Source organism: Brassica napus, unplaced genomic scaffold (genome assembly GCF_020379485.1).
Source record: "Brassica napus cultivar Da-Ae unplaced genomic scaffold, Da-Ae ScsIHWf_962;HRSCAF=1359, whole genome shotgun sequence".
Taxonomy (NCBI): domain Eukaryota; kingdom Viridiplantae; phylum Streptophyta; class Magnoliopsida; order Brassicales; family Brassicaceae; genus Brassica; species Brassica napus.
In genome coordinates this window covers 1-23,013 of record NW_026016996.1, presented here as the reverse complement: position 1 = coordinate 23,013, position 23,013 = coordinate 1, and the positions used below count along the sequence as shown (strand labels likewise).

The following is a 23,013-nucleotide window of genomic DNA, read 5'->3' as shown; positions in this document are numbered from 1 at the left end:
TGGTGAACATGTGAGTCTCATCATTCGCCTAAGCTCTGATCCCCAGCCTCCATATGTTCAATGGCATACATAACCCTTTTTAACCTGAGGATATCTTGACCGAAACCTAACTATTATAAGATTTTATCGTGATAATTACAACTTTTTTTTACACTGAAGTATATTATGTTTAGGTTTCTTGATTAAAAAAACCTTATTTATTTAATATTATCGTCCTATTAGGTGATCAGATACTAAATATTTTACTACTAAAATAAATATTGTCTTATGTAGAAATCAATTTGAGAATCCAATCTATATTAAGTAACTCTATTGGTGGAAAATATCCATTAAATTTTAAAATATATAATCATTATAATTTTAATTCTCTTTTGTAATTTTTAATGTAGTTTAACTAAAAGAATTTCCTAAATATTTATTTTATATTGACGAATGATATTTTGAAATATATTAAATTACATCTTAAATATACTTTCTTTTTTTTTTGTAAAAGGGCATACATTTTAAATATTCTTAATTGTGTTATTTAATTATATTTATTTATATCATTGTACAATTAGACAATAATAAAACAATAAATATAATAAAGGAAGAAAAATCTATATTTACAATAAATTTCAGTTTTCACATATTTTCAAAATATGTATTTTTATTGATTTTTAGGTTTAGCTACTCTTTAAAATATCTGTAGCAGATCGATCTTCTCTTATGATAGTGCTAAACGTTATCAACAGTGTCGGTCCTGAGTACATGCGTAAGAAATATTTGCATGGGGTCTTTATTTTTCTAAAGCCTACATTTAAAACAAAAATTAAAATAACAATAGATATTTTAAATATTTGATCAAAAATATAGTATCAAAAATATTAAACTAATATAATTTATGTATAAAACTTATTAAATATGTAAATATGAATTTACAAAAAAACTGTTTAGTTTTTTAAATAATGTTATATTTCCTCCGTTTCAAAATAAATGTCGTTTTATAGTTATAATGCAAATTTTATTAAACTTATATTCTAATATATTTTTCTATTGGTTGAAATGTGGTTAGTTGTATTGGTAATGATATTTTTATCTAGTAAATATACAAAATTAAACGTTTTCTTAATTTGTATGTTTAAGTCTAAAACGATAATTAAAATGAAACGGAGAGAGTAACATATAAAATTTTGCATAATTATTTATTTTATGGTAAAATATTTCTATATTGTATAAGGTTTTGTAAATTTCAAGACGGCTCTGATAGTCTGATTAGCAACTATGGGTTTTTGAACAGAGAAGACGTAGAGGAAATAAATCAGCTAAGCAGCAAATGGTTAGATTTCCCGTCATACAATATCACATGTAGTAAGGTAAAAATAACTTATAATCACAGATTCACAGTATATTATAACTTCCCGGAATGGTGTAACCTGCATATTGTTACCAATATTTCGGTATGTTTCCACATATCTCAACTTTTTATCTATGACATTCATATTAGTAATAGTGTCACATGATAGTACTACTTTCCTTTGGGTTCGACATCATTAACAGCATTTCTAAACAATATGAAAGCCATGTTTGTCAGTGGAAGCAACTCACTGATAATCTACATAAATAGTATATATTAACACCTATCTTAACGCACATATCGGTATTATTGGTCAACTCATTATATAATAACCCCTTTTAACAAAGCATATTGAGCAAATCAAGAACTAAACAAGACAATGAGTTAATAACTCAATCAACAGTCAAATAAAAGTCAAGTTCATCCAAATTATATCCCAAATATTTAAACATAAAAAGGAAATACAACAATAATTTAATCTAAATTCTGAAGAGTTCTCTTTCTCTATTACCAAAGGCTAGGTTCAACCAGAGCCTCATCAGAACATGTGATACGAAAGTAATTGTGACATTTTGGAAGTTCCTTTAGCTTCGCTATTGCCGCTTTGATTTTTGACTTCTTAGTTGTAGAAGAGGACGATGGTCTAATCTTCATGTTCCAGATTACCGTCCCATGCGTTATCACACGCGAGGCTAATGCAAACTCTTCCTCTGAACCGCTAAAGTTAGACAACCATACCGTATATACACGAAACTCAGCATTGGGAAACGGTTTTGTCTCTTCCCAAATCGTGTTCCTTGTTTTTCCAATGGAAGACTCACTTTCTTTGATAGCATCATTGTTACTCTAGATAAGCAAAAAAAAGAAAACATGCATCGCTTCCTTAGATATATAGTTGTTAAGGCAAATTAACGTTATGAAAATTAGAGCTGATCTCATTCATTTGATGGGCTATTTAAGCTCAATCGGCTTCTCACCCCTCTTACAAACCCTTTCACTAGGGTATTTCAACGTTTCAGACTATTTGAAACTCTTTCCAGCTGTGGTTTCAAGGATTCAAGTGAAGAGTATCCGTGGATCTCTCTACTTTGAACAAGTCTCCTTGTAGCATACTTCTAGTTGTAATCAAACTGCCTCTGACTTTAATTAATGAAATTTGTGCACAAAAAGGCAAATTATGTGATCATGTTCTAATTTGAACATGACCAAGATTAGACCTAATTACTTATCTATGTGTCTTTTAAAATATATTTTTGGGAATGCATAGGTAGAATTTTTCTTGTTAGCAGCTTGAGATCCAAGGATTTCCTTGTATCAGTTTGCCATTTCTCATGAAATGAATTCACATATTGGACCAAAAAAAAGTTCTAATTTGAAAACATAGAATGAACGTACCTTAGATACAATCTCAAGTTCTCCCATTTCTACAGGCCATGCAGCTAACACTTGTCTGAGCATCTCAACTTCTTTTGCATTTGTTAAGTCTACACTTACCGACATTAATGACAACATTTTCATACAATCTGTGAATCCGCTCAGCATGACTTTATGCCCAATGCTTTCTTCTCCCTAATATTCATATATATATATATATATATATATATATATATACATAAATGTCAAACATGTCAAGTATTGACAACCTTTCTTTCTATATCAAAATAATACAAAAGCCTACAGAAGAAATATATATATATACCTGCTGGGGGCATGATATAATATAGCTAGTGTGAGCAAGGCATTGTCCTGCAGCCCAATAGTTCCGATGAGAATGGAGCCTAGGGCTCGCAGTGAAGAAGTTCTCTTCCTTACACGAGAGATATTCAATGGAGAGGATATCTAGGTTGGGTGAAGACACGTTAATGCCTTTTATCCCAAGGCAGGATAAAAATAAGAACTTTAGGTTGTGGTTTTCAATCTTCAGAAACCCTTTTTTGTGGCAACTGATCTTTAGTGCAAGCACTTCGAGAGAAGGGCAAGACACAAGGACTGCATTAAAGACTTCAGTTTCGGCTGAGACGTTAATAAGACTAAGATCCTTTAAACTCCGGCAACTGTAAAAAGCATGTGGAGTTTCTAAGTTGTACTCATCTAGGAAGAGAGATATGAGGTCTGGGTGGGAAAATGACTTAGGAGGCAAGTCAAGTGTGACATGGGATCCTGTGATAGGTTCAAATGGTCAAAAAGGTTTACAAGTTTGAGATGCTTGATGTGTTTCACATTAACCAGTGACTGAATCCAAGACTCAAACACCCCGTCTTCACACTGGAGGGAGTCATGGTAGATTGTGCATCTTTCCAAATGGCCACGGTGATCCTTTATGATCTACAAAGCCAATGACTTATTTAGGAGAATTTTTGAATACATATTGCACCAATATCTTACAATTAAATTTCAATAAACTGTCAAGAAATAACTTTTTAAATATGATGAACAATGCATTTGATTCGTCTATATACACTGGAATTTGCAGAAAATTTATAAGGAATTGCAAGCTTTAAGGGTTACATATCATATTATGAATCCACAAATTCGAATTATGATAGATATTTAGTGCATTGTTTTGGATGGAAGTATTTATTTTCGGTGTAAATGGTAAGAAATCATGTTCCCTAGATTTCATATTCACTACCATAACAATTCAATGGTATGTATTCATCTCAAATCTATTGATTATAAAATCTGAAAATCAAATATTTTCGCGCGAAAAACTGTTAGTCTTAATCTTCAGTAAAAGCACCAATTTCAAAATAACATCTCAATTTATATGGTGTAATTTCTTAGTGCAAGTTTTTATTCTAGATGTAAATGGCTAGAGATCATGTTTTCCTAGATTTCATATTCATCACAATAACAATTCACTGTAGCTTAATCTTCAGTGAAATTCAAAGTAAAATCCCAGAAGTACAGTACAACAAACTACACCAAACATGTCTGATATCCAATAAGTAGGAACGTCTTTTCTCAAATGTTATTATTTGACCGCAAACAAGAGAAAATCTATCATGAGTTATCTAGGTTTGCATTTTGAACTTCAACAATCAAGAAACAAGATCATCTCATGGATCTTAGAGTTGTAACATAATTAACATCAATCTAGTTCATCAGTTTATAACCAGATCTGTTCAAGTAATTTCTTTCTCCTAATTAAAAAATCCTGAGAATAATATCAAAAAAGAAATAGACCTTTGTCACCGATCTAGCAGCTTGATGTGAAACCTCGGGCAAAAGAATTTTTGCTTTTGCGATCCTTCGCATGTCCAAGTATAGATGAGATGTCTCCTTCCACACATCCACCCATCTTTTTGATAGAACACTTGTCCTAAGGACTTCTTCCATGGACAACTTCGATAAGACCTTAAGCAAAAGATCATTTGGGAGCTTACTGATCCAATCAAGGCTATTGACCACCTCAACATGTATCATTTCTCCATCTACGTCGGATAATGGTATTAATCTATCCATTGATTGGGATGCTAGGACAATGGATTCTTTTGTGAAGAAAATTGACATGAATCAGATAGAGAAAGACTGCTTTTGTCTTGAGAGACTTTTTGAATGTAAGAGAAAGTTCAGATAAGTATATGAAGGTTTATATGTAGTTAATTACGAGGAGACACAAAAGATTAATTAGAGAGACACGGAAAATCTGGTGTTGTTGTCAAACTTTAAACCCCATGATTATTATCTTTTTATTTTCATTTGCAATGTTTTCTCTGGCTCTCTTTCACTTAAAAATTGGAAATATTTCTTGCCATCTATGTACGTATTGGTAAAACTACGTGATTTTAAGATGTATACATATAGTGATATAAATTTTGGTTAGGTGATAAAATTAAGGGAAAATTGGAAAAATGAGACACTTTGAACTTTTATTTGTCACAATAGGACTTTTGATATTTTGGGCAATTCTGTACAATTTTTACTCTTCTTTTATGGTTAAAATACTAAACTGAATTTTAAAAATGTTAAAAAATATAAAAAATGTTGGAAACATAAGTATGACAATATATATGTTTAAAAGTTTTTTTTTTAAAGTGGAATCATATTTTATTTTATCTTCTAGTTACAGTTAAAATACTCATTCTGGTCATCTACTTAGTCTAGAAATCAGAAACTAAGTTTTATACATAGATATATTTTGGGCATACAACGTAAACTAGCATTTCTTATATATTCTAACCAAGCTATATTTCAAAATGTTATAATCAAGAAAGATGTCTTCAGAATACATACAGCTTGATAACGATACATAGCCACAGCTCAATAATATACCTTATCTAGATTATGTGTCATAACATGTTCTTCCTTTTACCTTATGTGACGCCTAAAGGAATAATATATTTCCCACCTACTCTACTGTATTATGCGTAAGGTAATATACATATTCTAGGCAAATCCGGAAAATATGGAAACTTCTATATTCGGTTAAAGATGTACTTTCCTAATTATACACGAAATCTGATCTAAATCTCGCAGAGTATAATCTTTCCTAAGTCAAAAAATGATCAGAGTTATTCTTTCCTCCACTCGAACCCGAGTTATTCAAAAGAAAATTATACAAACAAACCACTATACCACATATGATTCACGCTACTTTGATACGTACTAGCTTATATACTAGAAAGTATAATAAAAAATTTAAAACTAATCCTGGATTGCTCCACGATTAATTTCTGAGTTTTGTATATATTGCATTTTCATATAATAGAGTCAAAAGTGAACGTTTAAAGTTTAAGGCGAAATCATAAAGATATTTCCGCAAATTTAAAAGTACTGGGGCGAACATTAAAGATATTTCCCTGAACCAATAGTACTGGGTGCGAAATCGAGGACTAATTTCAAAAATAAAATTTCTGGGGAAAATAAGAAAGGAACTAATCTCAGGGGCCAAGTGTGCAATATATTAAAATTTAGCCATGTCTGTTTTGTGGTTGGGAACGTTCGATGTGGAAGACAAATGCTCGATCCATCTGGCTTGGTCCAAACGACGAACTGAACATCCGAGAGAACCAATCGAGCGATGCGTGAAGGTGTGGCCTGCTCGATTCAATGCTCTCGGGCTGTGACTGCTTGAACAGAGAAGAGGAGCCCGTGTAGCGGCGGAGATGACACGGCAGTGGTGGTTCCGGTGAGAGAAGTTGATGGCGACCAAGAGCACGGTGAAGCGACGGTGGCTACAACGACGGAGCTCAAGTCGAGACACAGTTGGGACCTTGTAACCAGTCTAGATATTGGTAGCTCGAACCCAGAATTGAAAGGATCGTGGCCATGGACAAAAGCTGTTGGAGATCTTCTCCTGAATCTCTTTGAACTCGAACCCTTGCATTTTGTTTTAGCAAACAGATGGATTGTGTTTATCTCAATTTTCTGAGGGTAGTGGATTGTGTTCATCTAAAATTTAGGAGTTTAGAATGAACCGATGGATTGTGTTTAGCGAACCGATGAATCTCCTTTTTTATATATTTTAGCATTTAATTTAAGGGTATAATTGTATTTACAGAAATTAAAGTTCTAAAGGGACAAAAAATTTAGAAAAAGTATTAGAGTGACAAACTCAAGTTGAAAGTGTCTCTTTTTTCTAATTTTCCCTAAAATTAAAGGTATTAGAAAAATAAGTTTGACCTGAACTTTGGGGTTTTTAGTTTACCAAAAAAAATCTTTTGGTTCCACAGAAGAGACTTTTAAATTCTAGTAGCACTTTTTGATAAAAATTATCATTTTCTTTAAAATATAAACCGGTCTGTTATCCACCTCAGCATTCATATCTCTATTTTGCAACATATGGCAGGACAAGAAAAACTCACTAAAGTTTATTTTCGTTTAGCTTCTTCTTCTGTCATTTTGTGTTCATTCACAAAATGGGCTGTCATATGTTAAGTTTGAAGGCTTTTTGGTTTAATCTGCGTAGGCTCTGTTTACACTAAGGTTTATTCCATTCACGCAAAGATGGAGATTGAAAGTCAAACGTTGTGGTTCATAACTCTCGCCAATTACGGTGGACGCCTATCTAACACATTCATTTATCATCACTTAATTCAATTATTAACGTCTTCCTTTACCCACTCTTTCGAATTAAATCGAGCATTGCATCCTCCATGGCAACGGCCTCAAGCTGCACATATAAATGTTTTCGTTGCTTGGGATGAAGAGTCACATGAAATGAAATCCCAAGAGTTTTTCTTTGTGAAGCATTAAATCGACCAATGGACGAATTCATTGAGAAACAAAATAGAAAGACATATTCGAGATGAAAAGTCTGGATCCCAATATCAACAGTGATTTGAAAAGCACAAACTTGGAATATACAGCTTGACGGTTGAGCTGTGCAATAAGCGGAGAGACCACATAAGTCACCAACTCCAATTTATCAACCACTGAAGAAAAAGAACGACTCCTCTAGGTTTGCGATTTTTAATGTGAATCTTGGTGAAGTTTATGGTGTTACCAAATGCTTTGTTGCTTAGAAATTTCCCGTAAACACTTAAGTTACTCACATTGTCCATGTTTCCGTCGAGAAGCAGAAACTAGTATAAATAAAAAATCCATGAAAAAGTATAAAAATCATCTTTTGTTCTGAAACTAGTATAAATAAAAAATTGTCTCAATTTTTTTTTTAGTTTGGCTCCATTATTTTCTTTGAAATTTAACTTCATGCATGTAAAATTTGGCTCCAAATTAAAAAAGATACTAAAAGATGTCGTGTGACTGTTTGTGTTCACTATATGAGTAGCATTACTTTTGTCTCTCTATTCAAGTGTTTTGAATATAAATAACATTTTTCTTAATCTGTGTGTTTTGTACTAAAACATCATCTAATAAGAAACAGAAGGAGTATGTTTTCTCCTGCAATAGTTCTATCTCACTTTCAAATCTGCAATTGTTCCGCTTGATCTATATGATATGTTTTATCTGCACCGCTTGAACTGTTTTTACCATTCGAAAGAGTCGTAAAATGATTGTATGTGAAGTTCAAAGGTGACTTAATGATTGATTAAACTACCTTTAATTTTTATTTGGTTTAAGTGTTATTCAGTTTAATTTTAATTTATCCATTGATTAGTTATCATAGAATATATGATATGTTTCCCGAATGATGAATATACAGGCGGATAGCTTAGCACACAGTGCTAGGAAACAAACGTCATTCGTCGTTCACATGGATGCAGAGTTGCCACTTTGGTTTACAGAGTCAGAGTCTGTAAATGTTTGCTGTAAAAAAAAAAAATTAGTTATTATAGAATAAATATCCTAAAAGTCTGACTTTGATAGCCCTGTTGCCTTAATATTTTCAAGTTAGGCACTTTATATGATCATCATCTTTTCCATCCTGTCTTTTGCGTCACGAAAGAGGAAGCTGACACACACACATACTTTTTTTTTCTTTGATATCATTGGAAGTTAAGTCCATAACGTCCCCTAAATCTGGAATAAGCCTTTAAGGCTTTGAATGTAATGCAGTTTAAATGCAGATTAAATGCAGATTTTTGGGATACAGATCAATCTGCATTTTATTTACCATTCAAGTTTTAATTGCAGTTCATTAATATTGCAGATTGGACTGCACTGATCTGCATGCAGATTAATAATAGTCATTAAAATGTTGATCTTCAATATTCAAGAAAAAAGTGCTGGAATTTATGCAGATCACCAATGAATGAAAATCTACTTTTTTTTTGTTAATTATTAATAAACAATGTACTTTGTATCATCTACTTTCTCTTACTTCACTACAAGTCATAAATAATAATATTTACATTGATAGAAAAACATATATACCATAGTTCATTTTATTTTTATTCTTGATAATAAGTAATATAATTTAAATAACTAATACTTGTTTATAAATTGTTATTTTATAATATTTTATATAATTAATTTAACGAAAGCTTATTTTTTATTTTTTATTTAAAATTTATTATATGTATTTAAGAACTTGTATTTTCAGTTTGGATATTTCATTTTAAATATTTTATTTTCTACAATTTAAACAAATATGATAATTAGTAAATTTATTTATCAAATAGAATTACATTTGTTTTGTATAGTCGTGTTTAGGCCTGTTCAATTATATTTATCTTTTATAACATTTTAATTTATATTTAGTTAATATATTTATATTTTATAATTTTGTTCCAGTATGTAGTTATAGATGTTATTTTCTTATCGTAGTAAAATATATGACCAGTAAAAATTACAAAAATTAATTAATATTTTTATATAAATAAATATAATGAATTATGTTTTCAAACTATACTTTTTCAAATTCGAATTTTTTTATTAATTTTTTTTTGATTTTTTCGATTTTTTTTTAATTTTTTCAAAATTTATTTTTGAAAATCGAAAATTATATTTGAAACTATTTTTTAATTTTCTTTTAATATTTATTTATATATTTATTTATATATTTATTAGAATCCTAAATTTCACATTCCAAAAATCCTACTCCACCCCTCAACTCTAAACCATAAGTCTAGATTAGTTAACCCTAGGGATATAAGTATCTTTTACCCTTCATTAAAAGAGAGAGTAAAATTGATTAGTGTAAACATGAAAATTGATACCATGAATGAGGTATTTGTGGCAATTTTCCATGAATTTTTATATAATTTTAAATTTCACTTTACTTATTGAAATGAATATATTTATTGATATTTTGTTAAAATGATATTTATTACTTATTTATAATAAGTTGTATTATGTTTAGATATTTAATTTTCATAAAAAAAAATCAACATTTATTTAAGTACAATAATTTATCGAATTAGCTTGATCTGCATTTGTTCTGCTTGATCTGCATGGTCTGCATTTGTTCTGCTTGATCTGCGTTTTTGTTTGATCTGAAGAATATTCATCTACATCAAAAATGGTTTGACTTGAAGTACAAAGAAGGCTTTGATTGAACGTCACAAATGGCGATATATATATGGTGGAAAACATATATAGCCTATGAATGGTAACCTAACAAGTGCGTATTTTAACGCGGAATTATCAAAACCGCTGTTGAGTCACCATTCAGAAATTATTTTGAAAAAGTGCGGTATTGGAAACAACAAAAAGTAAAAACGCGAATGATAAATTTATCTTTTTGGGATAACGTACATTTGATAAAACCGCACATGAGGTGAAAACCCAGCGTATTTGAAAAAACCGCACTTCTGTCCCATTGTCTTTTTTTTTCTTGTCAACCATTGTTCTTTTATTAATTTGTTATTTTAAAATAAACTAAAGTAAAATAGTTACCACTACCATGAAATATAACTATTATGCTTAGTTGACATAAAAAAAATTATTATGCTTAATTTTTTTTTAAACCAACACATGGTTTTAAACATGTTATTTATGATTTTAATTCTAGGTTAAATTATTCATATATTCATAAAATATTTGAAACTATCATTTATAAACTGAACATTTGTTTGCTATAAAATTCATCTAATAAAAATGCACCATATAATATAAATAACTTAATAAATAATTTATAGAAAATACATAAAACTACAGTTACATTTAGAGCTAGGATAAAATATGTAACTCGAAATTTTGGTTCAGATTCAGTTTGGATCTTTGCGGGTTCGGTTCGGGTTCGGATAACCCATTTAAATTATTTCAATTTTTTAAAAAATATATTATATTCTTAAAATTTATCACAATATATAAACAAAATAATATAAAATATATTTTTTAAATTATATTGATTTCATTGATATTTTTTAATATTATTTTTTTATTGTTCAATTCCGCAAACTATACATGTTCACCAATCAACATAATTCCGTACCGCTAATTTTGTCAAAACCGCACTTGTACCGCAAACCGCACAAACCGCAGTTGGACCGTACCGCACTTAAATTCTGTCCCGCTAATATTACCAATTCCACGGTCACCATTAGGACCCTTAGTCTCACTTCAGCCAATATTGTGTGTGATTGGAAAAAGTTGGAGTAAATAAGAGAAAAATATAAAAGTGAAAATGAGAAGGAAAGTAAAAGTGTGAGAGAGAGTAAAGTAGCTCAAATGTATTTACTCTGGTTTAGGTTGGAGTAAAGTTGTGTGTGTGTTTTACTCTATTTTAACAGTAATCAGAGGAAATGAGAAGAAAAAAAATTTCACTTGATTGGCTGACTCTAGCGTAACTCAGGGGGAAAAAAATATTTACTCCACTACTTTATCGCTAACAATACCTTTCAGTTAAAGCCAATATTCAACCAATCAAGTTGAAAACTTCCCACTTACTTTTCTGCTGGTTACTATTTAAATAGAGTAAAAATGATTATTTTCTTTCTCTGGGTTCAGGTGGAGAAAGTGTGTTGCGCTGGATTCTATTTTTTTCTTTTTTTATGTTACACTATTTAATCTATTTATTGTTACTCTCAGTTCCTCTTTATTTATTATGCTCAGTTACTCTCATCAATACCAATCACACTCGAAATCAAACCTTTTGTATGACCAGTACACTGTCTACCAACACTTCAGTTGTATTCCTTATTCAAACCGCTAAAATTATACTCCATCTACAGTGACAATCAACATTTTGCAAATGGTTTTACTCCTCCAAATAAAAACTGACCACCTTTCTTGGCATTATTGCTAATCTATACATACAAGAACATGTATAAATATGTATTATAATTGAAGTAACAAAACATATATATTTTTTCTGATAGCTTTAATGTGATCTCAAATGCTTTCTAGGTCCAATGACTAATCACCAAAAAACCAATAGAAATCTGGATATTTTTTACCATTTAAAGCGTCTATGGGTGGCCAAAGGAAATCAAACTCATGACGGAAACTTCAGCTGGAACTCTTTTACCACTATACGAAGACTATTTTGTTAAAAACATATATACTTCGCACAAGATAAGTCAAGCAGGACATATATTCAGATATCCTCAAAAGTGAAAACATATAAACAGTACTAGAGACTGATCCGTGTACCCGCACAAGTATTGATTCTTAAATTTTTCTATATTGATATTTATTTTTATAATTAGTGTTATATATTTTAGATGGGTCGTAATATAACTAACTGTATTCAAAAGACCTCGACCGAATAGGGTAATATGGTTATTTTTTGGTGCAAATATCTGAACCCGTTTCAGATACATTTGTTATTTAGATATTTTTAGGTTCTTATACATTATAACTGAACTCATCCAGACTCAGCAAAACCCACACATAAATTTATAATATTTAAGGAGGGCCTAATCTCAAAACAAAACACACGATACCCAAAAAGAACATCATGTACCTAAATAGATAGCAAATGTTTATGTCTAACTTATTTTATAAACTAATAAAATGACTCTTTCTATTTTTTTGGCTAAATTAAGTAAAATAGAAAAAGTTTTTTTATTTAGTAAAATAATTATATTGAGTGAAAAATTAAGTGACAATAAATGTAATACATTTTCTTATTTTGATTTAAATTATTATTTTATTTACAAAAATATGTCTTTGAATTATGTTTTGGCTATGTAAATTTTCACCAGTAAAACTAAAATAAAAAATTTAGTAAAACAAACTAAACCGAACGTTTAACCATATGCAAAATCCAGTTATTTTACATTTTTGATTTTATAATAGGCACAAAGTTATTGTTGATTAACTAATAAATAAAATCTGCATTATTATTATTATGATAATAGAATTAATGATGCAATGTATTGTTAAGGTAATATAATTAATGTAATTATTTAACTGGGTGAAATATACTAATAAATAAAATCTGCATTATTATAATTATGGTAATAGAATTAATGATGCGATGTATTGTTAAGGTAATATAATTAATGTAATTATTTAACTGAGTGAAATATTGAAAAATAATTAAAGTAATTATATTAATGAAATTACTAAAATGACATTTTATTTGTTTTATACTGCTATATGTTTTTCAGATAATTCTTATTTATATTGTTATTCATGTTTTCAAACAGTACCAAAAGGTAATTCATGTTTAATTTTTTATTATATTTTCTCACAATATAAGTCAAACAAAATATCTACATTACTTTGAAAAAAAAATCTCTACATTACTTTAGTTGAGTCCATCCTTTGTTACCATTATCAGATATTGAGCACTGAAAAAGTTATCATACGAAAACGTTTTAAATAGTTACTAGAACTTTTGTGTCAGTTTTAGTAACATAAATGTTAAAAACAAATATAACTATAAAATTATATTTTTAATATTTTTTATTATTTAGAAACACTTTCAGATTTTTTTAGTGTTGATGTTGCTCTAAGATACTTTTTTTGCTAAACTGTAAATATCATTAATCTTAATGAAATGTTTTTCCTAAACAAGTTAAGACTTTTACACACTTATTTCTTGGCAAAAATTAGATAAAAAACAAGAAAGTCAGTAGATTTTGGACTAGAGATGGTGGTCATCTAATCCAAAGGGTCATTAGTCCTAAGAAGTTCCTCTTTTGCTGTCTCGCAGTGATGGCATTCTTGATATCTCGGTCTATGAGCTTGAACACCTGCTGCGGGGAGAGATGCACACTGTTATGAAGGACGTTGTTACGATGTCTCCATATGTGATAAATGGTCCCGTGACAGAGCAGCTTCCTGAGTGTTTGAAGGAGCTGCTTGTGATGAAGATCTGCACCAGGTTGCTCTAAGATACTTCTTACTTACCAATTGTTTTTTCAGGTTGTTTAATTTTGCTCAGCACTCAATTATTCATATTGTGCTTTTCCTTATACGTGCAAGTCACAATAATTTGTTGCATAGCAGTATTGTTGACTAATAAATATATTAACCATAGTTAATAATTAGGCAAATCTCTTGAACTTAGAAAACATTTGCAAACATTTATCAAATAAAATATCTGATCCCTCAAAAGCGTTTCATAAGTCTCAACAGAAAAAAAACATTCATAGTTATCTTGCCATCTGACTCCAATTATAGGTCAAACTTGTACAAAGATATATCTAGTCAAAGATATTAAAAACTTTGATTAGGAAAATTCTTAAGTAATCAAATCCAATAGAACTGATGTTAACATGAGAATGAGTGACATTTTACTGGTTTGTGTAAAGAGACAAAATCACAGAGAGTAAACGGATAAAAAAACATATGGGGATGATCTAGTGGTAAGATCCGACTTCGAAGCAACTCGACGACACTAAACATCTGTGGCTACGCGCGGACATAAGGTTATATTTTAGATCTTATTTAAATATTCAAAATAAGAGAGGAGAGTCCATCTGATATGTGAACCGTACATGGTGATTAGTCTGGATCTGTCCATGGACATGTTGTATTCCTAAAATTAAAAAAAAACTGATTAAAAATTCAAATGTTTGGAAGAAAGAAAAATAAGAGTAAAAGGTCATCTAGGAACGTGGCATAGAGACATTATCTATGCCTATGGTAGCATATTGATAGGGTTTCTTTTGGACTTTGAATTTAAATTTTTTTTTGTCAGAAACAAAGATTTAAAGATCAATATAAATATGAAGTATCCCGAAAATTGCATCTAATTAAGCCCAAAATCGACCATCGTCTCTCTTCTATGCTATGTGATTTCTCAAACGTTGGTTGTCGTGTCTTATTTACACAGAAAGTAAAGAGCGTAAAAAGCATAAAATATCAAAATAACAATCGTTGGGATCTCGAGTGCATTCCTGGCCCGACATCATTCACATAATTGAAGTAACCAGACACCCAAAAAAGACGAAACAACTTGAAGCCACCCTAGATATTGTCCAGATACTTCTTCTTCTGTAGGTTTAGTTTATGGAATAACAAATCAAAATGAATAAAGATTGGAATAGAATCATATATGTTCTTATCATCAATATTCGATGACATCCATTTTCTTACGATGCTTAGAGAATAACAAGACAAAAGACCATCTTGATAAATTATAAAGCAATGATGTTATTTTGGGAACTCTTTGTATTTTATACATTTAATTAGCAAGCCCGTGATATTTCTTTTTGTACTCTAACCACCTAAGTCGTTTAAAGACAAGCAATGTATAAAACTTTGATTTGTTCTTCAATCGTCTAGTCTTAAGTTTGTTATTTCTCGAAAAAAAATGAACCGACAAAACAGTTTATTTGTGCTGTATACTGATTTTAGAATATAGTGTTATTTGTTATGCTCCGTACATGTTGGTTCTTGCTTCTGGCTATCCTTGCAAGGCTATCCAATCGCTAACCTATTCATAGATGTCACTATTTAAATCGGAATAGAATCATTATTATTATTGATACTATAGTCATTATTAAATAATGGAAAATCTAATGCTATTATTTTTGGTAAAGAATCTAACATTATTATTAGTTCACATCAAACTTTAAAAAGGGTGGACAGGCGAGGAACCTACCATTGCAGCTACCAATGCGAAGCTGGGTGTTGTTTCGAATCTTTTCTTCTTAAACACAAGACTTGTTTCTCCTCTAGTTGCCTCCTACGTGGCATCTCATGTACCTTTCAACATATATTTTTATTTGTAACGCTTTCTTATAAAAACTGAAGATGATCGCTCCGCTAATTATTGACCACCGCATAACTAAGCTGACTAAATTAATGTATACCTAACTACATAAAATATATGATATGCATGACAACATTATTCAATTTAATAAATATTATATAGTTAACATCATGAATTTAATTTGATCAATTCAAAAAATGACATAGATATCAAAGACATTAATTCTGTTTAATTCTGCCTCTGATCAATTAAAGTCTTATCCCTCGACCATAGTTTAGTTAAAGTTTGACCTATTACGACCTATGTTACATGGAAACAGAAGCGGGTACGTGGAAGCGGAAGCGTAAAGAATCGTAGAAGCGAGATTTTTTAAAATATTAGGAAGCGGGTACGTGTTGGAAGCGTATATCCATATATAAATATATAAATATTATATTACATATATATATATATATATGTAAATTTTTTTAAAAAAATAGGACTAAAAATTATATGATTTAAATTTAAAATAAAATATTTATTTATTTATAATAATTTTGAAATGATTTTATATTAAAACTGTAAAAATACACATAAATTATGTTTACAAAAAATATTATATTAATTATTTTTAATACTTTATAACTAATTGACACAATATGTTTCAATATGTGCTATATCTTTAATAAAAAAATCTCAATGCATAAAGATAATTTATAGTATTATTTTTGATATTTGTATATTTATAACTCAATATTCATTACAATTAATTTTTTTATTTTATATAGATTAAAACTATGGTTTTATATTTTATTGATATACATAGTATTTTTTTTTAAACGGAAGCGTGATTCCAAAACGGAATCATAAGCTTCCAACAGGTTTTTAAAGAGAATATTTTAGAAACGTTTTGGAAGCGAGATTCCGCAAGCTTCCACAAAGTTCCGATTCTGATTCCGATTCCGAAGCGGGAAGCGGACGTCCGATGAAGCTTCCGTGCAACGTAGATTACGACAAGGGAAAAAAACAAAGAAAATAGTTAAACTACAGTCCAATGGGTCGAATTTTATTTGCTCTATTGGGAAACTAATGAAGTCAATATCTCTCACGTTCTTTTTGGATTAATAAAATTAATCTCATGATATTAACTACATAACATTATTAAGTTTTAGGGATATTGTCATGTTTAACATATACATTAGTTTAGTCTTGTTGGTTAGTCATGTGGTTGTCAGTACTTCAAGTAACTAGCAATCTTTTTAATAATACTATCTCTATTTTTGTACGATGCTTTAGCATAAATACACATATTAAAAAAAACTATTTTATCAAAAACGCTCGATACCAACAAAAAGTAACCGAAAAAAACATTAATCATTGTTATTTAGAACAAATAAGACAAAAAATTACACATTAACTTTTTTAATCAGTTAATTTATAATTTTACAGAAAATATTCAAACCATCATATAAACTGAAACAAAAAAAAAATATTCTAAAACATCATACAAAAAAATCGGAAGAAATATGTCTTTAAAAATAAAAACTGTCTCATGAAGATTAATGATTATTTTTATACAAAATGTTGATGTTTCATTTTTCATTTTCTCACTTGATCACTCATAACCCGTTAAAACAAAATTAAAATAAGGTTCTGCCGATATAGCAGTAAAGAAAAATGTAGATGAATAAATTCTTCTTGACAAAAGATGGACAAATCATCAGATTCCTAAATCGCACATTAAGTAAAAATTATATCTCTATGTTTATAGTTAATAAAAAATTAATTAAGATTATATTCTAGTTTTATTAATGTTGATCTTCAAAAAATTGTCACTTTAAAAATATAATTGTTATATGAATTATGTTGAAAAATGAATCTTCAAAAAATTAATGACTTTACAATTATATTGGAATTATTGAAATTAAAAAATTACAAAAAATGATACATTTATTATAGTGATTTAATGCGTTTTTAATATTTGTGAAAACACTAAAAAAATCTATCTTTACAAATAGAGAGAGTATATAATAAGGACAATCCAACCCAAAAACGTTAAATTTTCAAAGATAATAACATCATATCTGTTTTGGAGCAGAATAATGACAATAATACTGGTAAAATGTTATTGAACAATTATGTATTGAGAGCTAATTACCATGGAAATGATGATATATACAAATAAAACTGCATCATAACGAACATTTTAATAGACTAGTAACATAGATTTCATTAACAAAGATATACACAACATGAAAATAATATGTTTACAAGTAAATGTAAGTTTCACTAATGTAACCTCGGTTGATTTTATTAGGTCGTTGTAGTTTTATATAACTCCAATAGTTTCCAAAACAATTAATTTAGTTTTAGAAAATGTACATAAATTATCATAGAGAATTTTCAAATATGACTCAAAAATTGGAGTCAATCCAAAAAGTAACCCTTAATTTTTTTTTTTAAACTTTCATTTGCCCTATTTATCGTAGAGGTTCAAGGATTCACGAAAATGTTATTATTTCTTTTTCTTTAAAAATAGTGTTTTACTCATTCATCCGTCATCTTTCTCATTGATTTACAATATTTTCATTGTAATCAAAACACTAACCACCATGAACAACCAATTTAAAGCTCTAAATACATCTAAATCAACATATAATCTTCATATCCTCATCTCATACACACATAAACCATTTCTCTTTCACTTTATCTCTTATTTCATCCCAAAATCCTTTTTTTTTTAAACCATAAGCTTATTAGAGTTACTCAAATTCATAATTCATGGTCAAGAATGAGTGAGAGTAACTTCCATTAAGAAGTTTTGTGCTGCTTTAAAAGCTAAACATGAATCTCACCGGATGTAAAAATGATATTGATTTTTTTTTCAGATCTGTTTAGCCAAGAAAACTTCCAGAATCTTCTGGTCAATACATTGGTTAGTTTTGCAATTGACTTTTTGTGCGTTTTTTTATAGAAGATTTCTAGAAGTCTTCTAATTTTTCTTGTTAACAAAAAACAATAAGAAGAATTCTCGAGAACTCTTCTCGAATAAACAAGTTAGTTTTACAATTGACTGAATTTTGTCAGAAATTTGAATTTTTATAGAAGACTTCCTGAGAGAAGATTTCTCGAGAAGCCTTTGTATTGTTACATGAAGTTTTCTCACTGTCGCAATAAGTCTACGTATGTTAGTTTTGCAATTGACAATTACTAGTAAAAAGAATTAATATTAATGAGAAAACTTATGTAAAAGACTTTCCAATAAGTCTTCTAATGCATTACATGTTAGAAGATTTCCGTAGAAGTTTTCAAAACCATAAAACCAAATAATAACTAAATATCAACAAACACTTCATTAAACATATGATCAACTTATAAAGTGTTTAATATACTAAAAACTAAACACATATGAGTCAATTTTAATTTTTCTAAAAAATATTTAAGATTCCAAAATCTAAACCTAAGAATACAAACAATACTATAACATATGTTACCAATCCCTAAACCGAAGACTATCATGATCAATCTACATTGACTCACCTATGTTGAAAACAACTCTATTTTAGTAAATTTAAATTACATTGTTTAAAAATATCTATAGTTATATGATTTAGATTTTTGTTTCCTATAGAAATAATTTAATAAAATTTATAAATTATTTAAAGATCTAATACATGAGAAGATTTATTATGGAAGAGTTTGGAAGATTTCACATTAGTAGAAACCTAAATTTCTAAATTAATGATAGGCAGAAAACCTAAATCTACTAAAATTTGAGCGGAAAATAGTAGATTTTGTTGTGAAGTCTTCAGTAAGTCATCTAGTGCATTATATGTTAGAAGACTTCTTGGAAAGTTTTCCAAATTCTATAATCAAATAACTAACTAAATAACAAAAAAAAGTATTCCAAACCTTATAATCAAATTACTAACTAAATAACAAAAAAAAACACTTTATTAAACTTAAAATCAACTTATAAAATGTTTAATGTACCCAAAACTAAACACATATAAGTAAAAAAAAATTAAGTTAAGATTCCAAAATCTAACCTTAGAAAATACAAATAATACTATAACATATGTTACCACACCCTAAACCAAAGACTATCATGACTCAATCTACATTCAGTCATCTATGTTGAAAATAATTCAAATTTAGTAAATATAAATTTACATCATGTAGAAATGTTTATAATTACATGATTTCAATATTTTTCCCATCAAATTTTTTTTTTATAAAATTTATAAATTATTTTTAAGATTCAATATATGAGAATTCTCTCATAGGAGAAGACTTCACTAACCACAAAAAGGACTTCACGGAGTCATACTCGAAAAAGTGCATACATGATTTTAGTTTGGTCATAAAGGGTTGGTTGGTTGTTATTTCACTAATGTTTTGGGTTATTTTTGTATTTGGTTCAATTTGGGGTATAATCGCTTTTAATATTTTCATTTTATATAGAATAACTATCTGACATTTTTTATATATATAAAGAAATGTTCGCCTCTCTCCCGTGAAGCCACGTCATCAATTCGTGCGTTTGGGAGTGACACGTGTCCCATTTTATATTTAGGGCCAAAAAAATAAATGCAGTTAAAGGTAATTGAACCCAGCACCTCTAGCACTGGTAATTTCTCTTAGAACCACTAGGCTAAAGTCACTTTTATAAATATGTGGCCGCGAAAATACTTATTATCGTGTCAGCTGGAAGCCCATGCTTCTTCTGTGTGGCCAGGGCCGACACTGAACTGACGTCAAGAAGAGAAATCGTGAAGTTAAAAACTTTGCTCCAAACAGTTTTTGCAATGTTTCCAACCTTTATAACTTGATGCATATAATATATATCAAAATACATTGTTGTATACGCTTTTATTAGTTTTGCTTTTAAAAGAAGGTATTTACAGTTATAAATGTTTTGTGTCAGTGAAGTAATGGTTAAAAAATCTCTATACATATGTCATTTTAAAATAACACTCAACTTTTATATATAGTCAATACATATGTGCATGTTATATTCTAGACTAAATATTTTCTCTTTTAAAAATATAGAAAACAATTTTTTTAGTCTACAAGCAAATGTTGTAGAACAAGTATGCATTATACAAAATAATATATATTTAAAATCCATACACAAAAACATAAAAGTTGTTATAGGCTCTTTCTGACACATGCACACTCCACTATGAATAAGAATAAAAAAAAAACAGTATTGTCATCAAACTTTATCACAAATCCACATTTGTACATCTATAATTATGAGTTAGACAATTAGTTAATTTGATACAATACCAAAGCAAAAATAATCGAAAAACAACTATACCACCGCATACTAATAAGTAAGACATAACAGATAACCAAATTCTTGAATCTTAAAACAAATTTCAACTCGAGCATTTAGTGAATATCAAATTAACTAATATCCCGCCCGTAGGGCGGGCCGACCCTAGTTTCTTTAAAAAAAATTGTTAACTATTTTTTATCTTTTCTTCTGACGAGGTATATAGTAAATAGTTTAAATGGTGTCCTTTTAGCTTCTTGACGAGTGATTTATCTTCTAGTATTTTTGTTCTGAATCAGTTTTTCAATTTTTTTCTTTAGGATAAAGGAGAATTTGCCAAGAAAATTACTCAAAATTTTATTTTAAATTCTACATGTCTGACTCCACCACTCCACCATCTTGAATCGCTCTATTCGTTTGTATAATTCATCTTTCTGAAACTCAAACCCCAAATATATGATGTAGAAACATTAATAAATCATCAGTTAAACTACTGAACGAAGGGGTTTCCCAGCAAAGTTTACTACATTTGACAAAGATAATACAATATCTTTCTTTCGAAAAAGAGCAATAAAATATGTCTTAGATATTTCCTTAAGAAAACTATTTCATTTGGATAAATATCCCAATATGTATATGATGTAGGATATATTTTTCCTTTATAAAAGGATGGATTCTTCCTACAAAATCATCTTCTAGAAAAGATGCTCGACATACTTCTTAAGCTTTATTATATATAATTAAATACAATTAAAACTTGGTAATATAAATGAAAAATAGGTTATATGTTGTAAGAAGATCGAAACTGGAAGAGCACCACCAAATATATATAGATTTCTTTCCACGGTCAATGGTTTAGCGAATGGTATCCCGGCAAAAAAGTTATAACTTTTAATATAGGCCAGTTAGCATTACGAGACACGATTGTTCATGAACATACTACGAATGATTTCCATACATGAACACTTAAACATCTATCCAAACTATAAAATAATGTTAGCACTAGTACAAATTACAAGGATAGAAGCTCCGATCATGAAAACATGCATATATAGTCCATTACTCTTTGTGCCTCAACATATTTGATGTACTCGTCCCTGCCAATGACTATGTGTTCATTTATACATATTATTTGAAGCATCTCTTAAGTAATAATAACAGTAAGAAAGGATATATAGCAGACGTGGAACAATAAAGGACTCTAGAATGGAACACGACATTGCTGATTCGTGACAGCGACATTGCTAAATGTTTTTGTCTTTTAGATATTTTCTGGACTCAGGTGTGGCAAAAAAAATTATAAAGTTTTAGACATCAGTCTTTCAGATTTATGGACCAGGAGTTTGATGTATATGTTTTTTACAACTTATAAGCATTTAACAAATAAACAAATTAAAATTTAATTATATATATATAATATATATATATATATATATATATTTGTGGTGACAGAGAGAAACACTCGGATACATTCCAAGCCATACCGTACGCATCTATTTTGTGAGTAGTGGTGACAAGTATCAAAACAATGTCTCAAATTTTTATTAAGAGTTATTCGTTACAAACGTTGACGACCATAAAAGAAAGGCTAAGGCTGCTAGAAATTAGTCTAATTAGATTCATCGTACCTGTTGATTCGAGGACAAAGGTCGGTGTTTTGGATATGGTATTTTTTTAGTTTTGGAAGTTCAAATATAGCCATTAGGAGATGTGGATTTGTTTTATCAAAAAAAAAAAAAATTATAAACTACACAAAATTTTGAAGAAAGCTTTGTAAAAAAGTAATATGGATTTTTGCGATATATATGTCAGGGCAACCCTAATCTCCATCAAATGAATCTGTCAATAATTTGATAATATAATTTTGTATTAAGATTTACTTGAAAATTATATTAATCCTCTCAGACTAATAGTCATTTAAAGTTTCATATCCTGTTTTTTTGCTACATATTTTTTTGT

At 29.2% G+C, this 23,013-nt stretch overlaps 1 pseudogene; it reads right to left on the bottom strand.

Moving 5' to 3' along the window:
* Positions 1 to 1,720: 1,720 nt before the first annotated feature.
* LOC106422868 lies at positions 1,721 to 8,550 on the bottom strand (annotated as a pseudogene).
* Positions 8,551 to 23,013: the final 14,463 nt, after the last annotated feature.